This window comes from Crocuta crocuta, unplaced genomic scaffold (genome assembly GCF_008692635.1).
Source record: "Crocuta crocuta isolate KB4526 unplaced genomic scaffold, BGI_CrCroc_1.0 scaffold158, whole genome shotgun sequence".
NCBI lineage: Eukaryota > Metazoa > Chordata > Mammalia > Carnivora > Hyaenidae > Crocuta > Crocuta crocuta.
The window spans coordinates 3,925,744-3,941,946 of NW_027532590.1; positions in this window are offsets into that span (position 1 = coordinate 3,925,744).

Genomic DNA, 16,203 nt, shown 5'->3' on the forward strand with positions numbered 1-16,203 from the left:
TTCCTCTGGATATACAGAGCCTCCCTCTCACATTAGGGTCTTATGACCTGCTTCAGGGAAAGATCAAAAGTCCCTCCTGGACCTGCCATTTCTCAAAGTTCTTGAGCCTACAATAATCAATATGCCCAGGTGCCATGTTTTGTGGTAATGGCAGTTTTAAACCCCACAACATTATGTAAAATAAGTCTTTTTATATATAGTGTATGTTTGTGTGTGTGCATATATACACACACATTCATGTGTATTCATGGGTATCTAGTTTCTAAAAGTCATTGTATAAAATTTGTTTTAGTTATGAAAAACCATTATGTAAAATCAGTCTATTTATTTATACTGTGTGTGTACAAACACACACATAGACACATAGGCATATGTATACATATTTATTATTTGTTTATTTTGATGTGGATTTTATATGTGTTAAACATAATCTATGTACTTGGGATTTAAGGGTTGGAAGCACAAGATTGAATAAAATGCTGGCTGGAGCCTCAAAGAACTCAAGAGGAAAGAAATCAATAAGAATTATCTGATGGATATATAATTGATCTGGCATATCATATAATGGAATTTACAGCTGCCTTTCACTTCTCAAAGAAAGGGAAAGCAGAAATACAAGTATGTAAACTAAGAAAGGGACTTTAAAACAAAAATAATTCATGTGGGCTTTCGAAAAATTGGGGAAAAAATGAGAGATTGTTCACTCTTCCCAGGAATATTTTTTCTCATATATGTTTAAGAATCATACCTTCAAATTCTAAGTAATTATTCATCAAGTGTTCTTGTCTTTTTCTTATCCTTTTATCTTTTTTCTCCATGCTCTTATTTATGCAGCCTTTCAAGTGACTTAAGTATTTGAATATATCAAAACAGGTATTGTGATGTATAGCAGCTCTCTTCTCTGGTCAGGAGTGATTTCTAGATGGTTCTGTGCTCACAGAACCGGTGCTGCTCATAGATTACAAAAAGAAATGAACTCAGCAGCTGAAGAACATTATTGTAGAATATTTAAATAGTTGCCTTTACTACTGTGTGAAACAAAAAAATAAAGCACAGGAGATAAGACAGACATGTAAAAAATGTTTTATCTGAAGTATAATCTGTTTAACTTACTTTAAAAGTAACAGTATTCTAGGAAGATCACAGTGATTTTTTAAATTCAGCTTTATACTCTCTTAATGGCCAAGAGTGTTTTTCAAATGAATTTTATCAAAATGACCTATGTTTATAAGTTGGGAAGTAAATCAATAATAAAATTAGAATTTAAATAAGATGCTTCCAAATCAGTCAAAAATTTATTCTATGTAATCCAAAACAGATAGACAGGTTGGAGATTTTCATTAAGTGTGAAATGGTGTTCAATTTTATATCCAATTTTCACTCATGTATTCATTCATTCAACAAAACTATATCTAGTACCCCCATTTAGCACTTCAGAGAGCAATCGTCCACTTTCAAGGAGATTATCTAGGGAAACATATTTTTGCAACTAATGGGATGCAAGTTGCAACACAGTGATAGTACATATGCAAAACACCCTATAGGAATAAACTTGAAGAGGGGCACCTGGGTGGCTTAGTCGGTTAAGCGTCCGACTTTCGCTTAGGTCATGATCTCGCGGTTCGTGGGTTCCAGCCCCGCGTCGGGCTCTGTGCTGACTGCCAGCTCAGAGCCTGGAGCCTGTTTCAGTCTGTGACTCCCTCTCTCTCTGACCCTCCCCTGCTCACGCTGTCTCTCTCTCTCCTAGAAATAAATAAAACATTTTAAAAAATGTTTAAAAAAAGGAATAAACTTGAAGAAAACAGCTCTTTTGGAAAGAAACCAGATCTTTTTTATGGGAGAACTAATATAAGCTTTACAGTAGAGTGAAAAACACTTTAACAAGGAAGATATATGGCTGCTGGGCAATGCATTAAAGCCAGAGGGGAGCATATGCCAGAGGCAAAGTCATGAGAGGGTGAGGATGAATGGCAGATAAAATCTTGTAATTATTATTTTTCTTGTATGTGAAATTTTGTGGTACTAATAAGTGGTATTCTAAACCATGTTATTTTCCCTCTCAAATGTAATACTGGGAAAGAGCATTAATAAGGAATTCTTAAGTGGACTCCCGAGCTCTCCTAGAGAGAGCTTTTGTTCCCAAAGTTGTTGATCATTTTTGGAGGGACTGAGACTAGGATCTCCTACTGTGTCATTTGGTGATGTAATAAGTAAGAAATCCCATACATAGTTCTTTTACTTCAAGGAATGAGAATTCCTAACATTACTCCAGTAGACTTCATCATGGATGTCAGTTACTCATAATGAATATAGTGAGTAGGTATACCACAGTGGTGGCTTTCATCTGATAAAAATATAAAGATATTTTTATCCAAAATATTTTATAAACACATAAAATGCACATACACACAATAGACTCATTTAAATAATTCATTTATTACTCTAATGCCTATCTTTGGACTTTAATTCAACTTTTCCTGATTCAGAGCACATTACCAAATCACTTAGTAAAACATAAGAAAAGGAGAGAAGGAGGAAATGAATACTTATCTCAGGAAATGTGCTGGGGACTTTATCGGATCAATTTATTTAATCTCTTCAAAATCTGAATAAGAAAACTGGGTGATGATTAGATGATGTTTTTTGAGATCACACAAGAAGTATAAGACAGAGCTCCTATTTGAATCCTATTCTATGTATTCTAAAGCCCATGTTCCTCCCAATGCTACTAGCATGATTATTTTCAGGGGACTTTAGTAGTACAGTATCTTAAGTATTTTCTATTTAATAGATTAAAACTTCAGTTACAGAAAATTTAAGTCCTTAGTATCTGGTTGGAACTTAAAAATGACATGATGGTAAGTTTGTCTATATGGTTTACAAACAACCAGTTGAATTTTAATTATTTAAATTTCCATTTATATTTATCAAAATGAAAATTCTAATTTATTTGATGGATTGGAAACCTTATTCTTTCTCCAAATTCTTAAGTTTGTCAACACAATTAAACAAATATAAAACACAAAAGCAAAAAGAATAGGCAAAATATTTAGCATTATTTCTTTGAAATGTTGCCATATTTCCCAATCTACGTTGTCAAGGGATAGTTCTCTAGTTCTTTTTAATATAATTATTTAGATATTTCTATGAAGAAGAGCATAGATGCAGAGACCCACTATAGAGTCATCTAAGTACGTTTGTATATGTTTAACATAATTTTGAAAAATACCATTGATATACTTAAAAGTTCTTTTTGGCTAGTTATTAGAACTAAATTCTCAGTAGAGAAACTTCATCAAAAGTGAAGAGTGGAATTTTATATGTTCTCATGCAGATAGAAGCTTTTATTTTCTTTACAAACACTTTTTTTTTCTGGAATGATGTCACCAAGATGACAAGAGTAGCAGATGCCAGCCTCTGTCCCTCAAGACCAACAATCCAACAATTCTGTGAACAAAAACGGCTCCAGGAGAGCCCTGGAGTCCACTTAAGAAACTTTAAGCAAGACAGTGGAACAAAAAACTTGAGAATAACCACACGTAGAGGGAAGAAAGAATAGCTTCATTTTGCTGTCTCATCCGAGCCCTCTGGCTGGCACTTCTCAGCACCAAGAGAGAACACATCTGGAGTTTCCCTCGCTGCGAAAGGGAGAAGGTGAGCAGCCAGCTCCCCCAGCGTTTCAGTGCAACTGTATGAAGGACCTGGGTTAGTGTCACCTCACCCAGAGACTGTCAAAGCTGAGATGTGTAGAGATAGCTAGGAACAAGAAAGAAAAGTGGATTCACTGTATCAGGCAATCGTGCAGAGGGAGTGACAGCGATTCGCAGTGACCTGCTCTGCAGATGACCCCAGCAGCTTATGCCTTGAAGAAGCCAACACCCAGCCCTGCTGCTGTAGATCCCCTGAAGATTTTTCCAGCTTTCACCTGACAGGTATTAACTTCCCTGACACCAACCACCTGAATTTCTTTCTATTCTTCCACCTCTCCTCCCTTGGGACCAGCACCAGCAGCCAGCTGTACAAGAGCCAGATGCCAGCCTAGACCACCACAGGTGTCACTTTGGGCTAAACCCTCCAACTGTGCACTTGCATACCATTGGTCTGATGCTTGAAACTGACTATTGCTTCCTGTGCACCCACAGCAGTATCCTGTAGTCACAGAGGTGCACAATGGCCAAAACCACAAAAGTTGCTTATGGAGCTATATTAGCCCTATCTCTTGTCACTGGCCTGTACCACTAAGCTCATCTGCAACTTGTCCCCCTAACTATCCATCTGCCCTACACCTATCATTGGCCTCCACTGCCAGGTACCCAACTGTGGGGAAATGTGCAACCACAGGAATGCACATTGACTGCCAGGGCATCACTGTTGTTTGTCGTCCTGGATCTGGCCCTATCTCCTGTCAGTGGCCTACATCATTGAGATTACCTGAAGCTCCAACAGTGCACACCCCTACACACGCTTGGACTCACTCCCCAAATCAGTCTCCACTGCTGTGCACTTGTGGTGAGTACCAACAGACATGGTAGTACATGCTAACAGCCAAAAACCCTATAATGACCAGTATCACCACAATTGGTCCCAACTTTTGCTTCTTGTCCTCATCCTCACCAGTACATGTGTGTATGCAACCACGTCCTGACATTGCACAGGCAACTGTAGCTAGCCCTTGTAGTGAAATGTGAGCATACCACTGGCCGGCGACCATTGACACCTGCACTGGTATTTAGCTGCTGGGCTGGAAGTTACCACAGAGAATCCAAAGTAAAGAGAAAGAAATCAAGGTATATCATACCATTATGGAAAATCATTAGTAAAACAGAAAGAAAAGAAAAAAAAGAAAAAAGAAACTACATAAGAGCCATAAAACAATTAGCAAGATGGCAGTAGTTACTTTAAATATAAATGGGTTAAATTATCCAATCAAAAAGCACAGAGTGGCTGAATGGACACAACAATATGCTATATATAAAGAGATACACTTCAGCTTCAAGACACACATAGGCTCAAAATAAAGGGGTAGAAGAAGATATTCCATAGATTGGAAAACAAAAGAAGCAGAGGTAGCTACACTTACATCAGGCAAAACAGACTGATAAGGGGTGATTTTATCAAGAAGATATAACAATTCTAAGTATATCTGCACCTAACATTGTAGCACTTAAATATATTAAGCAATAGCAGATATGAAAGGTAAATAAAAAATAATAAATAATAGTTTGGGACTTCAGTAGTAATGGGCTTTAATACCTCACTTTCAACAATGGACAGATAATCCAGACAGAAAATCAGTAAGGAAATCTTGGATGCACACTATATCTTAGACCAAAAGAACCTAACAGAAATTTATAGACTATTCCATTGAGTAGTCCCAAAATACACATTCTTCTCAAGCATACATTGGACATTCTCTAATATAAGCCATACATATTAAATCAAAACAGTAGTTTTAGCAAAATTAAAAATATTTAAATTGCACCAAGTATCTTGGTGATATAAAACTATAAATCAATAGGAGGAAATTAGAAAATTCACTAGTATGTGGAAATTAAACAACACACTCCTGAATAACCAGTGGGTCAAATAGAAAAATCAAAAGGGAAATTTAAAACAATTTTATAAAAAAAAGAAATGGAAACAAAACACAACAAATTTTATGGTATGTAAAAAGCAGTTCTAAGAGGAAAGTTTATATAAATAAATGCCTACGTTACAAAAGGGAAAGATCTCAAATAAGCTAATTTATAGTTCAAGGAAATAGAAAATAACAAACTAACTCCTAAGTCAGCCAAAGGAGGAAATAATAAAAATTGGAGCAGAAACAAATGTTAATAGATAACAGAAAAGACCCATGAAAGGGAGTTAGTTTATTGAAAAGATAAACACAGTTGACAAACATTTAACTAGATTTACCAAGAAAAAAGAGACTAGATCCAAATAAATAAAATTGTAAATGAAAGAATAGACATTATAAATGATATCATAGAAATACAGTTTTTTAAGAGATTACTATGAACAAATATATGCTAACAAACTGTATAATGAAGAACTAGAAAATCTGAACAGGCTAATAAGAGTAAGAGGATTGAATCAGTAATCAAAAAGCTTCCAACAAAGAAACACTCAGAGCCAGATAGTGTCATGATTGAATTCTACCAAACATTTAAAGAAGAATTAATAACAATTCTTATCGAACTCTTCCAAAAAATTGAAGAGGAAGAATCACATCTAAACTCATTTTATGGGGCCAGGATTACCCTGATAACAAAGTCAGAGAAGGACACTACAAAACAAAGAAACTACAACAAAACTATAGGCCAATATCCTATAAATGCAAAAATTGAATATCAATGCAAAAATTCTTAACAAAATACTAGGAACCCAAATTCAATAGCATGTTAAAAGGATCATATACCATGATTAATTTGGAAGTATCCCTGGGATTGAAGCATGGTTCAACATCTATGCAAAAATATGATACACCACATTAGTTGAATGAAAGACAAATTTTATAAGGTCATTTCAATGAAAAAGCATGCAGAAAAAGTATGTGACAAAATTTGACATATTTTCAAGATAAACTGTCAATAAATTAGGTATAGAAGTAATATACCTCAACATACTAAAGGCCGTGTTTGGAAAAACTCTCAGTTAACATCATAATGGTGAAATATTGAAAGCTTTACCTCTAAGAGCGAGAATAAGAAAAAGAAGTCCACAGTATCGACTCCTATTGGAAGTCCTAGCCAGAGCAATAGGCAAGAAAAAGAAATAAAGGCATCCAAATCAGAAAGGAAATAGTAAACCTATCTCTGTTGCTGATGTGATCTTGTATGCAAAAAACCCTAAAGGCTCCACCAAATAATTATTAGACCTAATAAACAAATTCAGTAAAGATTCATGACACATAATATATATATATATATCAGTTTTGTTTCTATAAATTAACAGTGACTTATCTGAAAAATAAATTTAAATAAATATCCTGATTATAGTAGCATCAAAAACAGCAGAATGCTTAGGAATAAACTTAACTAAAAAAGTGAACGATGTATACACTGAATGCTATGAGAATAAAAGAAATAGATGCTATGTAAATAACATAATAAAAGAAATTGAAAGAGACACAAATAAATGGATAGATGGACACTGTAAAATTATCCATAAACCCAAAGCAATCTACAGGTTCAATGTAATCATTACCAAAACCCCAGTGACATTATTCAAAGAAATAGAAAAGAAACTAAAATTTGCTTAGAACCAAATAAGATCCTGAATAGTCAAAGCAATCTGGGAAAAGAATGAAGCTGGAGGTTTCACACTTCTTGATTTCAAGCTATATTATAAAGGTACAGTAATCAAAACATTATTATACTGACATAAAAACAGACACATAGGCCATTGGGACAGAATCAAGAGCACAGAAGTAAACCTACACATATATGGTGAAATAGTATTTGACTAGGGAACTATGAATACACAATGTAGAAAAGATAATCTTCAATAAATGGTATTGGGAAAACTGGAAAGCCACACGCAAAAGACTGCAATTGGGCTCTTATCTTACACTATTCAAGAAATTAACTTGAAATGGGTTAAGGACTTAAATGCATGACCTGAAACCATAAACTTTCTAGAAGAAAATATAGGCAAAAGTGTCTTCACATCAGTCTTGGCAACAATTTTTTGGATATGAGACTAAAAGCACAAGCAACAAAAGAAAATATACAAGTGGGACTACATACTAAACAGCTTCTGCACAGCAAAAGAAATAATCAAAAACATGAAGGGCAACTTATAAAATGGGAGAAAATATTTGTAAGCTATATATTCAATACGGGGTTACACTCAAAATATACTAAAAGTAACTCATACAACTCAACAGCATAAAAGATAATTTGATTAAAAAATGGGCAGAGAACTTGAATACACATTTTTTAAAAGGAAACATACAGATGGTCCACACATTCATGTAAAGGTCCTCAACGTCGCTAAGTATCAGGGAAATGCAAATCAAAACCACAATGAATTATCACCTCTCATCTGTCATAATGGCTATTACTAAAAAATAAAAAAATAAAATAAAATAACAAAAGTGGAAAGGATTTTGAGAAATGGGAACCCTGATGCTTTATTGTTGGGAATATAAATTGGTAGAGCCACTATGAAAAACAGTGTAAAGTTTCCTCAAAAATTAAAAATAGAACTACCATATATATAACTCAGCAATCTTACTTCTAGGTTTATATCGGCAAGAAATGAAATCATTATCTTGAAGATATATCTGCAACCCCTATCCACTACAGTGTTATTTACAGTAACTAAGAGATGAGAACCTAAGTGTCCATCAGTGAATGAATGGATAAAGAAAATGTGATACACACACAGACACACAAACACACACACACAATTGAATATTAATCAAACATTAAAAAATGGAAATCCATTAGGGATAAACTTTGAGGGTCTTATTTTAAGTGACATGAGCCAGACAGGAAAAGACAAATACTTTATGATCATACTTATATGTGTAATCTAAAAACATGCAATTAGGGGCGCCTGGGTGGCTTAGTCGGTTAAGCGTCCGACTTTCGCTTAGGTCATGATCTCACGGTTCGTGGGTTCGAGCCCCGCGTCGGGCTCTGTGCTGACTGCCAGCTCAGAGCCTGGAGCCTGTTTCAGTCTGTGACTCCCTCTCTCTCTGACCTCCCCTGCTCACGCTCTCTCTCTCTCTAGAAATAAAAAAAAAAAAAAAAACCTTAAAAAAAATTAAAAAATAAAAATAAAAACATGCAATTAATAGAAGCAGAAGATAGATAGTTCTTAGGGGTCTAGGGGTGGAAGAAATGGAAATATAGTGGTTAGCAGGTACAAAATATAAGCAATAATAAATTACAGGGATCTCATGTACAACATGGTGACTACAGTTGACAATAAAGAATTGTATTTGTCAAGGTTGTTATGTGATTAGGGCTTTAAAGTTGTTACCACCACCACCACCACAAAACAGTAGTTATGTGACGTGAAGGATATGTTAACTAACTTTATTGTGGCAAACATTTTGCAGTGTATTTGTATACACGTGTCAAATCATTACACTGCACACCTTAAATTCACGCAATGTCTCATGTCAATTGTGTCTCAATAAAGCTGATGAAACACATTTTTTTCTCTTATTGGAAATACAGTCTAAGGAAGCTGGAAATGATTCCTATTTTTTCCTCATTTTTGGCCTTGTATGTCTATAGTAAATTCTCCTTAATCGATTATGAGTCCACAGTTGATTTATTGGTTCATCTTCCATATTTATGCATACATTATAAGAATATTCTTCAGATTAAACTTTGTGTAATAAGCATATAACAACATGTTTGCAGCATCTCCACTTCAACTATAAATTGCCCCATCTAGCAATTTATTCATTTTACACAGAAGTAGAAATTCATGTACTTTACAAAATTTATTGAGTTATATATATGTGCAGTTTATACACAGATTTTTAGCAGATACACAATAAGTAATGTAGAGGATCTATATTAAATAGGATCTGCATATATGTTTCCCATATTTCTCCATTTTTATTTGCATAAAGGGAAATACAAAATCATTTAGCAAAAATAGGGTTTTGCTCATGTGATGAAGAGTTTAGAAATGCAATTCAAAGTGGCACAAAAGACTTGAATAGAAAATCTAGACTTTAAGAGTCTAGACTATCAGGAAACAACTACCACTATAACAGCATTAGTTCATAGCTAGGAAACTGAGAGAGCAAAGTTTAAGGATTGGCTGCAAGATCAATTTAAAGAACCATAAAAATTGGCTCAGAAATTTTATACTTATTCCTCTGAGTCTAGGGTTGCGATTGGTTTCAGAAATTAGAATCTACCAACCTGATTTTTGAGGGGGGCCAAGTAGGTCTAGCCTGAATACAGGAGGTGGGAGAAGCAGGGAACATAGGAGTCAATTACAATAGAGATGGTTACGGGGGATTCAACAAAGGTATTTTCTCCATTTATTGCATCCCTACATCATCAAATAATCTGACCATGTAGCTATAGAGGGATGATTTATTACATAACCAGTCTTACTAATTTACTCTTACATTGTAATCATTTCGTGGCAACACTATTTGTAGTTACAGACCATATGACATAACAGAGTAGACTCTGGTCAGTATACTTGCTGCAAGTAAGTATAGGAAATATGAGTAATTATACTAGCTTAAATATGCATGATTATTCTAAATGTACATAGTTCTGTTTAAAAGAGAAAACTCTTGTTTAATAAAGAAAATTTCTGAGATTACATTTGTTTAAAAGTCTTCATTTAATAGCTTGAACATTCAAGATAATAGTTCTTCCTAGTTGATTCCTTTATCCCACACTTTAAACCACCAGACCACTAATGGATTCCTTTGAGCATTTACGCTGTGAAGCTGGTAAGGCCAAGTTGGATTTCTGAAAAAAAAAAAAAAAAAATCATAGCATCATGTTGATTGAGGTCATTTGCATTAACATTTCATCTTAATAAGTATTCCCTATTCCCCATGTAAACCTCAGTAGGGAGAGAGGATTCTGAATGCATTTCAATGTCTGTCACCATGATTTGCCTCAAAGCCTAAATGTACAGATTTATACCTGAGTTCTAGGGATTAAAAGTGCCACAGGTAAAATTTTTCAAGGCAATTTTCTGTGTACAAGATTCATGAGATAGTTGGCATACAAAGAATCACAACTTCATTATCAAAGAAACAGTGTTTCACAAAATACAAAAAAGCATACAACTGATTACAATACAACTTCTCAGTGGCAACATGTGTAGAGCAGGAGGAGCCCCACAGTGTTGTACATGGTGTACATTTCGTAGTATTCTAGTATGAGTGATCTATTGACCATGTAATAAGGCTAGACTTTTGTAAATACAGCCTGAGGTTTTTTCTGAAGAAGGCAGTTTTGAGTTTTGGAATGTTATACAGACCATCAATCAATCTAAGAGAAGGTGAATTTTCAGAGAGAAAGAGACTTTGGAAAGGAAAGAATGATCCTGTTTCCTTAGAAGCATGAATTTTTTTTTAAATGTTTTTTTTTTTTTAATTTCTAGGAGAGAGAGTGAGACAGCGTGAGCAGGGGAGAGTCAGAGAGAGAGGGAGACACAGACTCCGAAATAGGCTCCAGGCTCTGAGCTGGCAGTCAGCACAGAGCCCGATGCGGGGCTCGAACCCACGATCTGCGAGATCATGACCTAAGCGAAAGTCGGACGCTTAACCGACTAAGCCACCCAGGCGCCCCAAAAATGTTTTATTTATTTCTGAGAGAGAGAGAGAGAGACAGCGAGAGCAGGGGAGGGCCAGAGAGAGTGGGAGATACAGAATCTGAAGCAGGCCCCAGGCTCTGAGCTGGCTGTCAGCACACAGCCTGACATGGGGATCGAACCAATGGACCGTGAGATCATGATCTGAGCCGAAGTCAGGCGATTAACCAACTGAACCACCCAGGCTAGAAGCATGTATTTCTTAACTGTACATTCCTGAGACAATAGCTGCATGGGTCTTAACTCCAAAAGTGATAAATGCACAGAACTTGGAGGGAGGCCAGAAGGTAGGATGAGACTCACAGAGTAAATCACATTATTTGAATCAGATTTCTTAGTTTTATGTTACCTTCTATATTTCTATACACTTTTTGTTATTCTTTTTCCTCTAGTTATTGTTTAAATGATCTAGCAGTATTCCTCTGTACCATGGAGAATTATTGCAAGAATCATATCTTTACCTTTGAATACTAAATGAGGAGCGACCCTACCTACTGTTGGCCACTGTAGTGGTAATAACAAATTTGTGATGGTTGAAAGGAGCCTTTTTTTTCCACATGGAAGGGTCTCCTTTATTACCTTACATAATAACACTTATTTTTCTTACATAATATTCTTACATATTAGTATTATTCTTACATAATAACACTTGTTTTTGTTTTTGTTTTTTTTTATCATGGCAAAAAATAGATTCCTCTGGCAGAACAATTTAAAGGAATGGATGAGCTAAAGAGCTTGCCTTCAAAGTGCAATGATGGGTCAGGGTAATGATGTGCTGTATTTTATAACTCACTTCATTAAGGTGTGTGTGTGTGTGTGTGTGTGTGTGTGTTTCATTTTGCTTTTTTTTAGAGAGAGAGAAAGAGAATGCCAGGCAGGGAGAGGAGCAGAGGGAGAGAAATAGAAAATCTTAAGCAGGCTCCTCACTCAGCCTGGAGCACAATGTGGGGCTCGATCCCAAGACCTAGACTCCATCCCACAATGCCTCATGACCTGAGCCTAAATCAAGAGTCAGACATTCAACCAACTGAGCCACCCAAGCACCCTCACTTTATTAGGATTTTGAATGGACATTTGATAGAAATGTGTTTTTGTGTCCAGCTAAGAACAAAATCCAAGCACTATCAGAGCCTTGATCTGAAAGAAGTATAGTCTAGTTCTACAAGGGATAGGTGAGGGTATGATCTTTGCTTTACCCACGGAAAGAGGCAGTTAAGACTTCAAAAAAGAGGCTAACCAAGATTGGTCAAATCGCCAAGAAATTAGACAATGTAATTGTTAATTCTCAAAAGTTTAAGTCCATATAGAAAGAGCTAAAGCCTCCGTAAAAGAAGAAGCTCAGATATCTTAGATATGATTCAAACTATATGTATATGTATACACTTGAATGTCAGATAAACTTTACAGAATGATTTCAGGGATCTTTGTTTTGTCTCTGGTGCTTGTGCTAGGTTCTACTCTCACGAGGCCCTCCCTAACTTCAGAGCTGAACCCTCTCCTCCAAATGATTCAACTCTTCTCTCAACCTCATCCACATTTGAAACACTGCTCCTTGAAAGTATTGGGGGTTCAGGCAGAACTGTGATTCTGAGTAGTGTAGGTCTGATTTTCATTACTGCAGCCGTGTATGGTCTAGGTACAGGACTGTGGCAGTGCCTAGCTTGTCAGGTGGTTTTTATCACAGTATGCCATCTATGTAACTACATTGTAAGTACAATGTAGTTTTTGAGACAGGGCAGAAATGAATTATATTACAACAGCCATAAACATAGAAAGATACTGTGGTTACTTAACTCAGAAAGAAGGTTTTAAGACTACATCACATTAGTTATGAAGAAAAAAAATTAACTGTCTCCATTCAACCCAGAAGTTGTGGTGTGGGAATTAAAGAAAGATAAATAATAATAAAGATATTACTTTATCAGCCAATAATGATATCTTTATAATGAAAGGGCCATACTGTACACAGAGATAATCTCTAGTATCTACTATTCTGTGCAATGTGTTGGTCATGAATATTAACTTAGGAAGCATAGGTGTGTGGAGCTGAAAGATATTCCAATTTTAAGATATTTGCTTCTGTCAACATTGCTTATGGTACAACCTAATTTTCAAGCCAAAGACTAAATGATTATATGCAACCATATATAAAATTCATATGTAGTGAATCTGAATGAAGGAAGTAACTCACAATCATTATTAAGTTTTCTACATGTGAATTTACATCAGAGTTTGGTACATCTAAGCTTCTCTCATTCAGAGTACATTCAGTAGAAACAAAATAAGCCATGTAAACTGCATAGAGAATTGGATTAACCTTTTCCTGTTATATATTTTTTCTATTCTCTTGTGTTTGTAATCATGACTAACAAGTTAACATAATGTTTCTGAAAATAGGAAAAGATATGCAAAGCTCTGTCAGTATACAGAAGTGAAAAAAACGGAAGAGTTTCCATTGAAGAAATTTTTAATTATCATGCTACCTGCTATAAATCTGTGATAATTTATTTTTTTAATGTTTTATTTATTTCTGAGAGAGAGAGAGAGAGCATGAGTAGGGGAGGGTCAGAGAGAGAGGGAGACACAGAATCTGAAACAGGCTCCAGGCTCTGAGCTAGCTGTCAGCACAGAGCCCAATGCGGAGCTCGAACCCACGAACCGTGAGATCATGACCTGAGCTGAAGTCGGATGCTCAACCGACTGAGCCACCCAGGCGCCCCTGTGATAATTTATTTTTTAAAAATCCTTATTAATTGGATTGTTCCTAAATTTTATTGCACATTATGGTTTCCACTGTCTTCCAATGATAAACTTAATTATGATATGTGATGATATATAAAAAACACATTTAAAATAAATCACAGATGCTCCTGGGTGGCTCAGTCTAAGTGTTCAACTTCGGATCAGTTCATGATCTTGGAATTCATGGGTTCGAGCCCCATGTCAGGCTCTGTGCTAACAGCTCAGAGCCTGGATCCTGCTTCAGATTCTGTGTCTTCCTCTCTCTCTGGCCCTCCCCTACTCATGCTCTGTCTTTCTCTGTCTCTCAAAATAAAATGTTAAAAATTTCAAATAAATAACAAAATAAATAATGAGAAAAGTGAGATAATGTTTACAATGCTTTAGCTAGCACAGTATTAAGTGTAGGTATGTACTTAAAGAAATAAAAAATCATAAAATCATAACGAAAGCAAAACACAAAAAAGCACTTAAAACCATTCTTTGTCAATATGCTACTGTTTTTCTAATCTGTTTCCAAAATCAATCCATTTAGTCTTCAACTACACGTATTAGTAGGATACAGACACAAAATATCGGATTTTATCTCTGCTATATGATATGTGATATATATATATAGATACAGTCAAATTTAGGGGCAAACATTAACTTTTTGAGATACTTTCCTTTTCATATTTGCTTTGTCCATTTTGTCTTGCAAATTTTATTACCTCACTGAAACATGATTGTAACTTTATTATTATTTGCAGCAACACCAAAGTATTTGACAGAGTCCAGAACTCCAATAACTCAGAATTTGGGGAAGGTTGCCACATATAATAAATATAGAATTATATACATATACATAACATTATGCTGATATCTAAGACACCGGTATATCAGATACTTACATATTAGAATTATAATGATATCTAAGAGGGTAAAAGACAATCATGGGAAAGAGCTTCTCTTAAATAAAAGCTGATTGCTTCACGTATCAGAAATTTCCCAGCGTGTTGGTTACAGATTCTTAGAACAATATATCATCAGTGCATCAGCAGTACAGAGTAGACACTGCGCTAAAAGTCACCAACCTCACTGATCTTAGAGCTTAATTGAAGTATAATGTTAAATAAGAGGCATTGACGAGTGTCATAGTGCTCAAAGGAAAAAAAAATAGATAAGAGTTGGAATTTTTAGACTGTTTTATAAAGATGATTAAATGTAAGAGTCTTTGAAAATAGGTCAGAATTTACACAAGAGACTTGCAGATCACTGATATAAGTCCATCAGAAAGAAAGCATTAATTTCTTTCTGTAATGACTTCTGACAACAACTATCTGGAGGTTAGACCAAAGTTCACAGATAAAAAGCACAGTCCTCCAGAACACTGCCCTCACTTCAGACACTAGCTCCAAATTCAGGGGTCCTGACCATCCTCACTTAGACCAGCTGGCTACATGTTTGGGGGTTCCCAAGTGTTTAATAATTTTCTGGAACAATTCACAATATTCAGGAGATCATTGTACCTAAAATGACAATTTTTATGATAGGAGGAAGAAGAAGTCGTAACCAAAGGGAGAGACACACAGAGTGATATATGAGATCCAAATACAAAGTGTCTACTCTCCTACCCTAGTGGATTCAGAATGTATTACCCTTCTGGGACATTGATAGGTGACCGTATGTAGAGTATTGCCAACCTGGGAAGCGCACCTGAACTTTGGTGTCCATACTTTTTATTGGGACTTATTTATATAGACATGATTGAATCATTGGCCATGTGACTCAGTATCCAGTCCCCCTTCCATCACTGGAGTTCAGGTTAGTATTACCATCATATTGTTCAAATCTCTATCTCTCTAATTACATATTGGTCTTTCTGGCTTGGCCAGCCTTATCCTGAGTCATTTTCTTAGCATAAATTATCTAAAAGGCCAAGCATGAGTCACTTGTTAGTATAAACTATCAAGTGTGGTGGTAGTGGAAGGAGAAGGGGCACCATGAATAACAAGAGTGTGCCTATCACTCAGAAAATTCTAAAGGTTTGCAAATGTGTCTCTCAGTAACTGGGGACAAAGGCCAGTCAAATAAATATATATATATATATTTATTTATTTATTTATTTATATTTTTTTATATTTATATTTATATATATATATATTTTAAATA